The 11,767-nt window shown below is 35.3% G+C and overlaps 1 long non-coding RNA gene across 1 annotated transcript; it reads right to left on the bottom strand.

Annotated features, from left to right (window-relative positions):
* Nucleotides 1-8,888: 8,888 nt before the first annotated feature.
* LOC128281609 (uncharacterized) lies at nucleotides 8,889-10,049 on the bottom strand. Its single transcript, XR_008271856.1, has 2 exons — nucleotides 9,920-10,049; nucleotides 8,889-9,115 (listed from the first exon to the last, which is right to left on the bottom strand). It is a non-coding gene; the product is annotated as an uncharacterized LOC128281609 (long non-coding RNA).
* Nucleotides 10,050-11,767: the final 1,718 nt, after the last annotated feature.

The raw sequence follows: 11,767 nt of genomic DNA, 5'->3' as shown, positions 1-11,767 counted from the left end.
CTACTATACAACTCAAGACTCAAATTGTTTCCTGAGAAACTTAAATCACGATGGTCAGGACCTTTCGTAATTCAATCTGTTTTTCCATATGGCACAATAGAGGTAAGTCACCCATCACACGGTACTTTCAAAGTAAATGGACATCGTCTCAAACTTTATAATGGTGAAAATTTTAAAGACGATGGAGAGGAGCTACGACTCCACAAACCGCCCTGAATAAACCAATAAGGTAACAGTCGAGCTTAGACTATAAATAAGCGTTTCTCGGGAGGCAACCCAAGTACTAACGGTTTTAAATTATTTAAATTTCAATTTTTAAACATCTAGGTCACTAACAGAGTTTTTGAGCACAAGTTCCCAACTCCACACGGCCGAGCACACGGCCGTGCGATATGGCCGTACGAAAATAGGGTAAAAGTTATCTTTCCCAACACAGGATGCGATACGTGGCCATGGGCGTGCGACCTGGCCATGGTCAAATCTACCAAATGAAACGGGCGTCTGACACGCCTGTGTCTAGCACTCGTGGACGACACTGTCAAAATAACATGGGCGTACGCAGAGCTACACGACCGTGGGAGAAGCGAACCACATCACACACGGTCGTGTAACATGATCATAGAGCCACACGGCCTAGACACACGGGCGTGCCCGAAAGCCGTGTGACGACATCTCATTTCGCGACAAACACGGGCGGGATACGAACCAAACTGGCGTGTGAACCGGCCGTGCCACTTGAAAAATTAGATTTTCTATCTTATTTTATTTTTATTTTATTAATTTTTGAAGATTCTTTTGTTTTTAAACGCGGCTTATCTTTATGATTACTATCAAATTATTCCCACAATTTTTCTTTTGTCCTTCAGAATCATCTTTGTCCTCCAGCTTTATTTCCAACAACTCGCTCTCGCTAATCCAGGAATTTCATCCATTTTTAACTCAGAAAGTTTCACTTTTCTCCCTATCTTATGAACTTACACTTACATTTGTCAATATATCTAACTTTGTACATTGAGGGCAATGTACATATTAAGTGTGGGGGGTATTCATTTCATTATCAGAAAAATCCCTGAATGACTGCCTTGTTCTCTTGAAAAGCTCTCATACCATATTTAGGATAAATTTTGATTGATTTATGATTTTGATTGATATATCTTGAATTAAAATATAAGCATTTATGCATTGATTGTTTAAACTTTAAGACATTAGAGAATTAAGCATGATAAGTTGATTTTTAAGAATTTAAAATTTTAGGTTGTTTCCCCAAAGTTTAGGTATTACTTTGAGTTGGAATTCACAAGTTTTAAACATCAAAAAGCCAGAATTTTTGTGAGATCTTGAGCCTTTGATAAACCGTAATTTATACATATTTTATCCCATGTTTAACACATTTATGGATGATTTTCCATTAGAATTGGTGAATTCGTTGCTCCTAATGCTTTAATTTCATGTTTTACACTTCAGAGAGCATAGAAGAGCGAAATGAACGAGAAACGGGCCAAAAACGGAGAAAATGGGCCAAAGTACGAAATCAACACGGCCTGGACCTCCTCACACGGGCAGACCACACGGCTGTGTCAATTTGCCGGGCTCGAGCATGGCCTGAAGTAATCGCACACGGGTGTGTCACACGGACGTGTCCCTGCCGAGCCCAAGTTGAGTCCAATTCAGAAAAGGCTAATTTTGAGGGCTTTTAGGCATTCCAAAGCCTATAAATACACCCTAGAGAAGAAAGTAAAGGGGAGGACAGAGTAGGGGGTAAGGAATTACTCCAAGAAAGCCAATTGATTCATCTCAGAAGTCAGATTCATCATCAAGACTGAAGATCTCTCCTCAATTCCCCTTCAGGAGTTTTGGGTTTTCTTTATGTTTTGTATTCTTTATAATTCTGAGATGTTTTCTTATTTAGTTAAGAACTAAATCCCCTAAATAACTAAGGGGAATGAAACCTAAGACGAATCTTGTTATTATTTTCTGAATTATATGATAAATATTTGACTTGATCTTAATTATGTGTTCTTAATTCTTGTTTTGATATCCCAGGATACCGATTCAAGATAAGCTCTTATTCAGAGGAGGAATAGACCCTGTTTAAGAGTACATTTGTCATAATTAAGCGGAGTTGATTGCACGCCTAAACATAGGGTGACAAGATTTTGTCGGATTAGGGTGAAACCTAATACGGGGATCCATAGATCGAGTTAATGCAACCCTAGAGTGTCAATTAGAGAAAAGTCTCGGTTATTCAATCTAGGGATTAGACGTTATTAGTCTTGAATAGGGATAATAACATAACTTAAGGATCTCTATGGAACAAGTTAAATGAATAAATCATCTGATTCGAAGCCATAATAACAAGTACAGTCTAGGTGGATTTTTCCTTAGGTATTGTCTTCATTCAATCGATTTTTCCAAAAGCAATTCCCCAATTCCATTCTTTGCGCGTTCTTAGTTTAGATAATTAGTTAGTTAAAACAAAAATCTCTTTATTCTTAGGTTAGATAATAAAAAGACAACCATTACTAGTACTTTTAGTTCCTTTGGGTTCGACAATCCGGTCTTGCTAAAACTATACTACTGTTCGATAGGTACACTTGCCTTCATCATGATAATAGTTAATTCAAGAACGAGTAATTATAAATATTTAAAACCTATCACGAAATCATGCGATCAGCCTTCAAGAGTATCTATTAATTCTTTCATGCTCACTTTCATTATGAGTGCGTCAGTATTGAACTCTTATTCTAGAACTTGCTTGATTATGCATGTCAATACCACACAATTTGATTTGATATGTCAAAATGAGAAAGGCACTTAGGATTAACCCACTCATGTCATAAAAAGCCTACCTTCACAATTAACCCTTAGTGAACCCTCTTGAGCCTAACAACTCATTTCTTGTATTACTCTTAATATTAACCTTTAACCCATTATTGTTGAAATCCCCTCAATTATTTTGATCCCTATTTTTGTCGAGATTTGATTTGAATAAATTGCTTAGCTATGTCCTTTTCTTAATAGTTAGTTATTTGACTTGTTCTTTAAAAAAATGTATGTATACATATTAGTAGTAGTGATCTTTTGAGCCAAAGAAGTTAAATTCCATATTCTGAAAAGAAGCTCTGTTGAACGCGATTAATGACTAGTCATTTTTCTAGTTAGGTAATTTTTCAATTCAATCTCGATTCTAACTTTTTCTTTCAGCTTGTGACCACACCCCCTAACCAAGCCTCATTACAACCCTCTAAAAACCTTTTGATTGATGTATCATCTCAATTTATAGTGGGGGAGATTTGATTTTCATGCAAGCCTATGGTAATGACTTTTCATTATTGACTATTGAGTGCTTCATTTATTGTCCTTAAACACCTCGAGTGATTTGAGTGAATCTTTAGTGAGGATGTGAAACTCTGTGACATTTTGAATCAAAGGTACTTAGACGATGGGAGACACCTATATTTTTATGATAAAGTGCTCAACTTGGAATGTTTGAAACTTTGATGTTCTTTCAGTTGAATTTTCAATGTATGATTACCCATGGATTATTTTGAGCGATAGATATTATAAGTTGAGAAAATTTATTTTGATTATGAGTTGAGAATTTTGCTTGAGGATAAGCAAATGCTTAAGTGTGGGGGTATTTGATAAACCGTAACTTATACATATTTTTACCCCATGCTTAACACATTTTATGGATGATTTTTCCTTAAAATTGGTGAATTCGATGCTCTTAATGCCTTAATTTCATGTTTTATACTTAGGTGAGCATAGGAGAGCGAAAGGAACGAGAAACGGGCCAAAAACAGAGAAAATAGGCCAACGTACAAAATCAATACGGCCTGGACTTCCTCACACGGGCAGACCACACGGTCATGTCAATTTGGCAGAATTGAATCACGACTCACATAGGTAGAACACACGCCTGAAGTAATCGCACTTGGGCGTGTCACAAGGGTGTGTCCTTGCCAGCACATGTTGAGTCCAATTCGGAAAAAGGCAAATTTTGAGGGTTTTTAGGCATTCTAAAGCCTATAAATACACCCTAAAGGAAGAGGAAAGACACACACACAAAGAAGGAGGCAGGGAACTGCTCAATGGAAGTCGATTGATCCATCTCAGAAGCTGGATTCACCATCAAGATTGAAGATCTCCCCTCAATTTCCCTCCAGGAGTTTTAGGTTTTTATGTTTCGTATTCATTATTCTTCTGAGATGTTTTCCTTTTTAGTTATAAACTAAATTCCTTAAATACCTAAGGGGAATGAAACCTAAGACAAATCTTGTTATTATTTTCTGAATTGTATGATAAATATTTAACTTGTTCTTAATAATGTGTTCTTAATTCTTGTTTTGATATCCCAGGATACTGATTCAAGATAAGCTCTTATTCAGAGGATGAATAGACCCTATCTAAGAGTACATTTTTCATAATTAAGCGGAGTTGATTACGTGCCTAGAGATAGGGTGGCAAGATTTTTCTAGATTAGGGTGAAACCTAATAAGGGGATCCATAGACCGAGTTAATGCAACCCTAGGGTGTTAATTAGAGAAAAGTCTCAATTATTCAATCTAGGGATTGGACGTTATTAGTCTTGAATAGGGATAATAACATAACTTAGGGATCTCTACGGAACAAGTTAAATGAATATACCGTCCGATTCAGGGTCAGAATAATAAGTGAAGTCTAGTTGGATTCTTCCTTAGGTATTGTCTTAATTCAATCGTTTTTCCACAAGTAATTCCCCAATTCTATTTTCTGTGAATTCTTAGTTTAGATAATTAGTTAGTTGAAACAAAATCCCCTTATTCTTAGGCTAGATAATAAAAAGACAATCATTACTAGTACTTTTAGTTCCTTTGGGTTCGACAATCCGGTCTTGCTTAAACTATACTACTGTTCGATAGGTACACTTGCCTACATCGTGATAATAGTTAGTTTCAAGAACGATTAATTATAAATATATAAAACTTACCTGTCATGAAAATTACAATCAAGCCCATATAGCATAAGTCCAAGCAAGTGTTCTAACCTCGAGTCTAGCAGTGGTGTCTGTGGTATTAGCACGATTCATCCCTGTATTATTGCTCTGACCAGGGCGTCTGTCTCTTTGTGGTGTAGTAGAGGGTTTTACACTCCGATCATCTTTTTATCCCAGCTATTACGAACAATTTCATACGAAATGGTCAGTTGCTCCATATCTGATACATACAGTCGCAAGTATGAGGCTTACCACAAAAATCACACAATGATCTCGGGGCATTTCGAACACTAGATATATTATCAGCAGGTCAGTTTTGAAATTTTGAATCAGGCTATTTTGTTCTGTTTTTACTCGAAAATTCTAATGATGCTGTAACACGGTTATCTTTTTCTCTTGCTTTTTTCGGTGGTGGCACAAAAAATGTTCTAGGTAAGTTTCTTTTATTGAAGCCTCGCGCCTTTTTTTCTCTATGTCTCTTCTGATTAAGAATTTTCTTCATTTTCTGGGCCCAGTCAACCAATACCACAAACTGCCATATTTTGTGCTACCTATCATCATTTTAATTTCATCGTTTAACCCATCTTTAAAACGGGTACACATTTCTTCTTTCATCGACACAGTCTCCCAAGCATACTTGCTGATGTATACAAACTCCCTTTCGTACTCAACCTTTGATTTATTTTCTTGTTTCAGTTCCAAAAATTCTTTCTTTTTCTTTTCCAAATATATTTTACTGATGTACTTCTTTTTAAATTCAAATTTAAAGAAATCCCAGTAAATATCATTTTTCGAGACTACTACAATTATTGTCGTCTACCAGTTGTAAGCTTCCTCTCTTAACAGTGATACAACACACTTAAAATAATCATCAGAAGAATAAGCCATTTCGTTAAAACCTCATTGAATAGTTTTAAACCAGTACTCAGCTTTTGCAGGATCATCTTCGGATCTACTCTAAAATTCTTCAGCCCCAAACTTTTTGGCTTTATGAACCAGGACTCATCGATTCAATACAACTATCAAAAGTGGTGGTGGCATCATAAGGGGTATAGTAGAAAGTACTACAGTAGGTGCCGTAGAAGGAAAACAGGTGGTGCAAGAGAAGGCGGTGGTCGTGGAGTCACTGGGTTATTCCACATAAATTCAAAAATCCACTATCCCATCAGTCCGAAGAACATATTTTTAACTTTATTTTCAGACATCGGTAGGATCAGTATACTATGACTTGTACCAGTATCAATAGTTGGGACATTACTGTCCACATTATTAGTTTCTTCACATTCAATATCTGATGGCATCTTTTAAAATCTATAAGAAAATAGGGGTTAGACCGGATCAATTCATATCACACTATCACAGGTTATATGACATGTACTTTCTAAGTTTTAAACATATTACACTCAATTCGAGAATCAACTAAATCGTAGCTTTGATACCACTAAATGTAACACTCATATCCTATTTTCGTTGCCGGAGTAAGATACAAGATGTTACCAGTCAAATGGAATAGTTAAAAACAAATTACATTCAATAATCAATTAATTTCATAATTACAAGTAATATTTAATATGAAAGAGATTATCCAGTTTTGAGCCTTAAAATCGAGCTTTTGAAAATCTAAAAGTAAGTTATGAACATTAAAGGACCAATTCGAAATAAATCAAAACATTTAAGAAAAGATTGAAAATTTCCAAGTCAGGGGTCACACGGCCATATGACCAGGACGTGTGACAAAGCCCAACCCGTGTGTCTCCAACATGGTCATATTGATATGTAACACCCTAAACCCGGTCTAGACGTTATGGTCGAATCTGCGATGTCACATTGTAGTGTTTTTCGATAAACATAATTCCGTTGAAAAAAATTCGTTCTATACTAAAACCTCATTGTGATCTTTTACGAAAATTTTGAATATCTTATTCATTGTTAAAACTCAAGTGATTTAGCAAAGTGTTAATCATAATAGATTGATATTGCACTTTAAAAACAATGTTTGTTATGGAAGCTTTTCAAAATGTGTTGCACTAGCGTGGTGTTTTGAAATGCATTTAACTCTCCGCGGCCTACTACTAACAGATTTGATTCAAAGTATATAAATCCCAAACCAAAATTAAAAACTTAAAGAGACCTTATTACAAAACAAATACCTAGATTAAATTACTTATAAATTAAAAGTTTAAAATGGAAGCAAAAGCGGTTGTGTAGCCACCATTGAGTCCCTCGCAGCACCGATCCATCCAAGGATTACCTGTGCAGAAAAGCAGAGGGATGAGTTTATGAAAACTCAGTGTGTAATCCCTTAACAATAGTCGGTCATACAGTAAGCAAATACAGTCTGGGCCTAAGCCCGTTTCAGTAACAATCCAGTATCAGTTAGGGCCTCAGCCTGTTACAGTATTAGCATCAATGTGGGCCTTAGCCCATTTCAGTAACAATAACAGAAATGCAATTAGAAATCCTACCTATCCGTCCTCTACACTTCACTCCGTCCAGCCCTACACTCCATGTGGGGATAAGATCAACCCATTCGTCCCTACACTCCAAAGTATATAGCACCGATTGCGGCACTAAGCAGTATTACAGCAGAGCTGCCAGTACAGTACATTTCCTCTAAATATATTACACCCACCCCTATGCAATATATCATGTCATAATATCATACATGTATGCAAAAGTGTCATGCTCGATTACAGTCATACATATCAAAGGGGCATATCAGTCCTTTTACCTCATAGGAGTATAACAGTCATTTCATCACTATGAGGTCTAAGTATACTTACTGACCCAACAGTAGGTCAAACAGCGAAAATAAGCCCAAGGCCCATAACACGACCCATGTGGGCCCACAAAGCCCAAAAGTGGCCTTGGTCGTGTAAACTACACAACCTGGCCCAATAATCTCCACACGTTCGTATAGTTTACCCATGTGGGCCCTATACGGTCCATTTCAGCCATACGTGACCCAAAACGGCCTAAGCCCATGAAATCGCTCATAGTGGCCTCTACGATCAAGCGCCCACGTCAATGCGTTCGGGTTACCACACAAGCGAGCGCACGCCTATGTGGCATCAAAGATTACATTTTCTGGCTTTTTTTGTTGATCTATAGTTTAGGCAGTGTTTACACACCTTGTTGCAGTAAGGTGAAGAAACCCACGAGCACCAAGCCTATATTCAATCAAGACACTTGGTTAGTCCTTTAATCCACAAGGTTAAACACCCTCTTTTAACGCTCATCTCAAAATCATATTGATACTTGCCTGGATTGAACGAGTGTGGTTTTAGCCCGCTTAAACGCTGACGAAGGTTGATACCAAATTCTCTGATGGTTATCTGCATAATAAGCAAATTTATTACTCATGTTTGCTTATACACAAGGGTTGAATCAATGCATACCAACCCATAGAAAAAGCAAATCGAAACATACGAGAAAGAAGCATTCGGCCAAAACCAAAGAATCCAAGCCAAAATACCTCAGTTCAACACAATATCAACAAATAGTGTTACCTTCGATCGAGCGACGAGAGAAAGGTTCCAATCGTTTCTGCAACACTAGAGAACTCCTTCCCTCCTTGAGAAGTACTAAAACCTGAAAGAACACCATGACTAAGAGAAAAAAAAGATGAGAATCTACATTCAGAGAAAATGAGAGAAAAGCCGAAAGAGCAGAGACAAAACAGGGACTTACCAAACAATATTCGGCCACACACCAGTGAAAAGGGAAGGGGATCCAGAGAGAGTATGTAATACCCCTACCCGTATTCATTACCGGAATAGGGTACGAGGCATTACCGGAGTTTACGAATTAAATTTTTTTTTATATTCAATATAGCCCTTTTATAAATATCTAACCTTCATTGTAATATTAAATCGAGACCAATCCACATTAACCAAATCAATTCAACATATTTTCAAGATAAATTCATGCATATTTATAAGATAACGTCATCACATATCTAAAACCAGGTTTGTTAACCATACTAATGGCTAACTTTACATTCATTTCACGTTAACATTTACTTTGTTAGCTTATACATGCCATTGATTTCCAAAATAAAGTTTCTTTATATACCGAAATCCTGAGGTTGACAGTGTGATGTGTCTCCAACCAAATCCGACCTCCGAGCTCTTAACACTACAAAACAGGGAAAAAGGAAACGGGGTAAGCACTTCGTGCTTAGTAAGCTCATGTAACAAGAATTATACTTACCTAATATTTTCAATACAATACAATAAACATCCATATATCCATTCAATGCATTATTACCCTAATATGCACAAACTCAACATTCAAGTTAGTACAATAATTTCCATGTACCAATAATATATACTATGATTGATGAGCTCGTCAATACCATGATTTCCATTTCCTTGTTATTTTTCCATATTTATCCCGTTGAATTTATCGGAATTTCGATGGATTTTCAGAGGTACACATTTATTGTACAATTCCGGGTCCATCAATTCATATTCATGTGCGCACATATCCATTTCAGAGAACACACTCCCGCGAACCTCAACCTTGCGGCGGGATTACTATCGAGCTAAATTTCGCAATATAAACTCATAGAGTATTGTCGGGATTACCGGTCGAGCTAAATCCTCGCAACGACAATTACTCTAATGAGCTTGGATCTGAATTACCATTCAAAGCAATTCAGACCCTAATTCGGATTACCCGTCCGGCTAAATCCATTTTACACATATTCTTCTGGAGGGCTATATCAAGATAGGATCACCCGTCCGGCTAGATCCTTTTACCGTCAATTCCTTTTCGAGATCCATCGAATTTTCCTTTCATTCAACCGGATTTCTTCCCATTTTATCAAATATATCAATGTTTCATAAATTTTCATACAATGAACATTCAAATCATATTCACATCAATAACATACAATCTCAAGCATTTAAGAATATAATTCAAGTTACACGAACTTACCTTGATACTTGTTTGTAAACAATAAAAATCTACTAATCCCGAACTTTTTCCTTTCCTCGATCTAGCTTCGTATTTGAATCTTCCGGATCTAAATAAATAAATTTAATTATCAATTTAATACATTTCATGTTCATATGCAACATTCTCTATAATTCAACTATTATTTATAGTTTATTCAAAGTTGTCTACTTGAGTCATAGTCACTAAATTATTTATAACTTGAGCTAAGGAACTCAAAATTAAGATCCGTTAATTTTCCCTGAAACTAGACTCATATATATTTTTACCATAAAATTTTCAGAATTTTTAATTTAGCCAATCAGTACAGTTTATTCTTCAAATTCACCCCTGTTCTGTTGTCTAACAGTTCTGACCCTTCTTCACTAAAAATAAATTATCTCTTTATACAGAATTCAAATAATGTTATCGTTTGTTTCTATTAAAAATAGACTCATTAAGGATTCTAGATATATAAATTTAAGCCCATAATTATTTTTATTAAATTTTTTATGAATTTTCAAAGTCAGAACAGGGGAACCCGAATTCATTCTGACCTTGTCTCACAAAATTTATTATATCTCAAAATTTACAAATCCATTGCTTATACTATTTCTTCTATGAGAAACTAGACTCAATAAGCTTTAATGCCATATTTTTTTTTCATCTTCTAATTCGATTTCTACAATTTATGGTGATTTTTCAAAGTTAGTCTACTGCTGCTGTCCAAACTGTTTTTGTGCAAGCTGTTTATTACCATTTATCCCCTAAGCTTTTAATAAATGATAATTTCGTCCCTACTCAATTAGCCTCTCAATTGAGCTTATTTTTCTCAATTAACATTTTATTCTATCACCTTAAACTAGTTTACAACCTTTAGGAATCAGAATTTCAGCAATAGACTTTAATTCCAAGCATTTTCACAATTAGGTCCTAAAAATAAATTTCTATTGAAATTACCTAATAAAATCATCTCATAAACAAATTAAAGCTTTAATTTAATTCTATTTTATCATAAACTTACAGCACTCAACCATGGTGACTTTCAATTTCATCCATGAAATCAAAAACTAATGAATTTAATAGTAGCACCTAGTTGTAAAAGTCTTAGAAACACAAAAATTACAAGAAAAAGGCAAGGATTAACTCACTTGGTGCAAAAATTATGAAATGCCAGCTTAGAGAACCCTCCTATGGTGTTTTTAGCTGCTGGAATTGAAGAAAAATGAAGAGAAATCTAGATATTTCCTATTTAGTCTTAGTTTTATTTAGTTAATTTTGCAATATTCCAATTTTACCCTTAATTTATCAATTTTTCTGCTGATTTCATACCCTTGCCGTCCAGCCAAAATAACTTTTGGGTCTAATTGCCTTTTAAATCCTTTCTCATTAGACTTTTAAGCTATTTAATCATTCTAGCAACTTTTACACCTATTACAATTTAGTCCTTTTCATTTAATTGACTACCCAAACATTAAAATTTCCTAACGAAATTTTAATACCACATTAATAACATTTCATAAATATTTATAAAATTATTTTTGACTTGGTTTTACGAGATAGAGGTCTCGATACTTTGTTTTTATCCAATTTCTTCAATAATTTCTTTTTCTATCTAATCATTAAATCGGTAAAATTTTCCTATCAATATTTTCATACGATTTTCCTATCATATCAATTTTGAAGCAAAAATATTGAAATAAATTTCTCTTTAAATCGGATCTATGGTTACGAAACCATTGTTCCGATAACCTTGAATTTAGGCCATTACAGAGTAGAGAAGAGATAGACGAGGAGAGGAGACAAGGTATTTGGTCCAAGGATTACAATAATTGTGGAAGGGAGAAGTTA

The sequence above is a fragment of the Gossypium arboreum genome, chromosome 10 (assembly GCF_025698485.1).
Source record: "Gossypium arboreum isolate Shixiya-1 chromosome 10, ASM2569848v2, whole genome shotgun sequence".
Taxonomy (NCBI): domain Eukaryota; kingdom Viridiplantae; phylum Streptophyta; class Magnoliopsida; order Malvales; family Malvaceae; genus Gossypium; species Gossypium arboreum.
The sequence above is the reverse complement of the archived record's forward strand: the minus strand, read 5'-3'. Positions and strand labels throughout refer to the sequence as shown.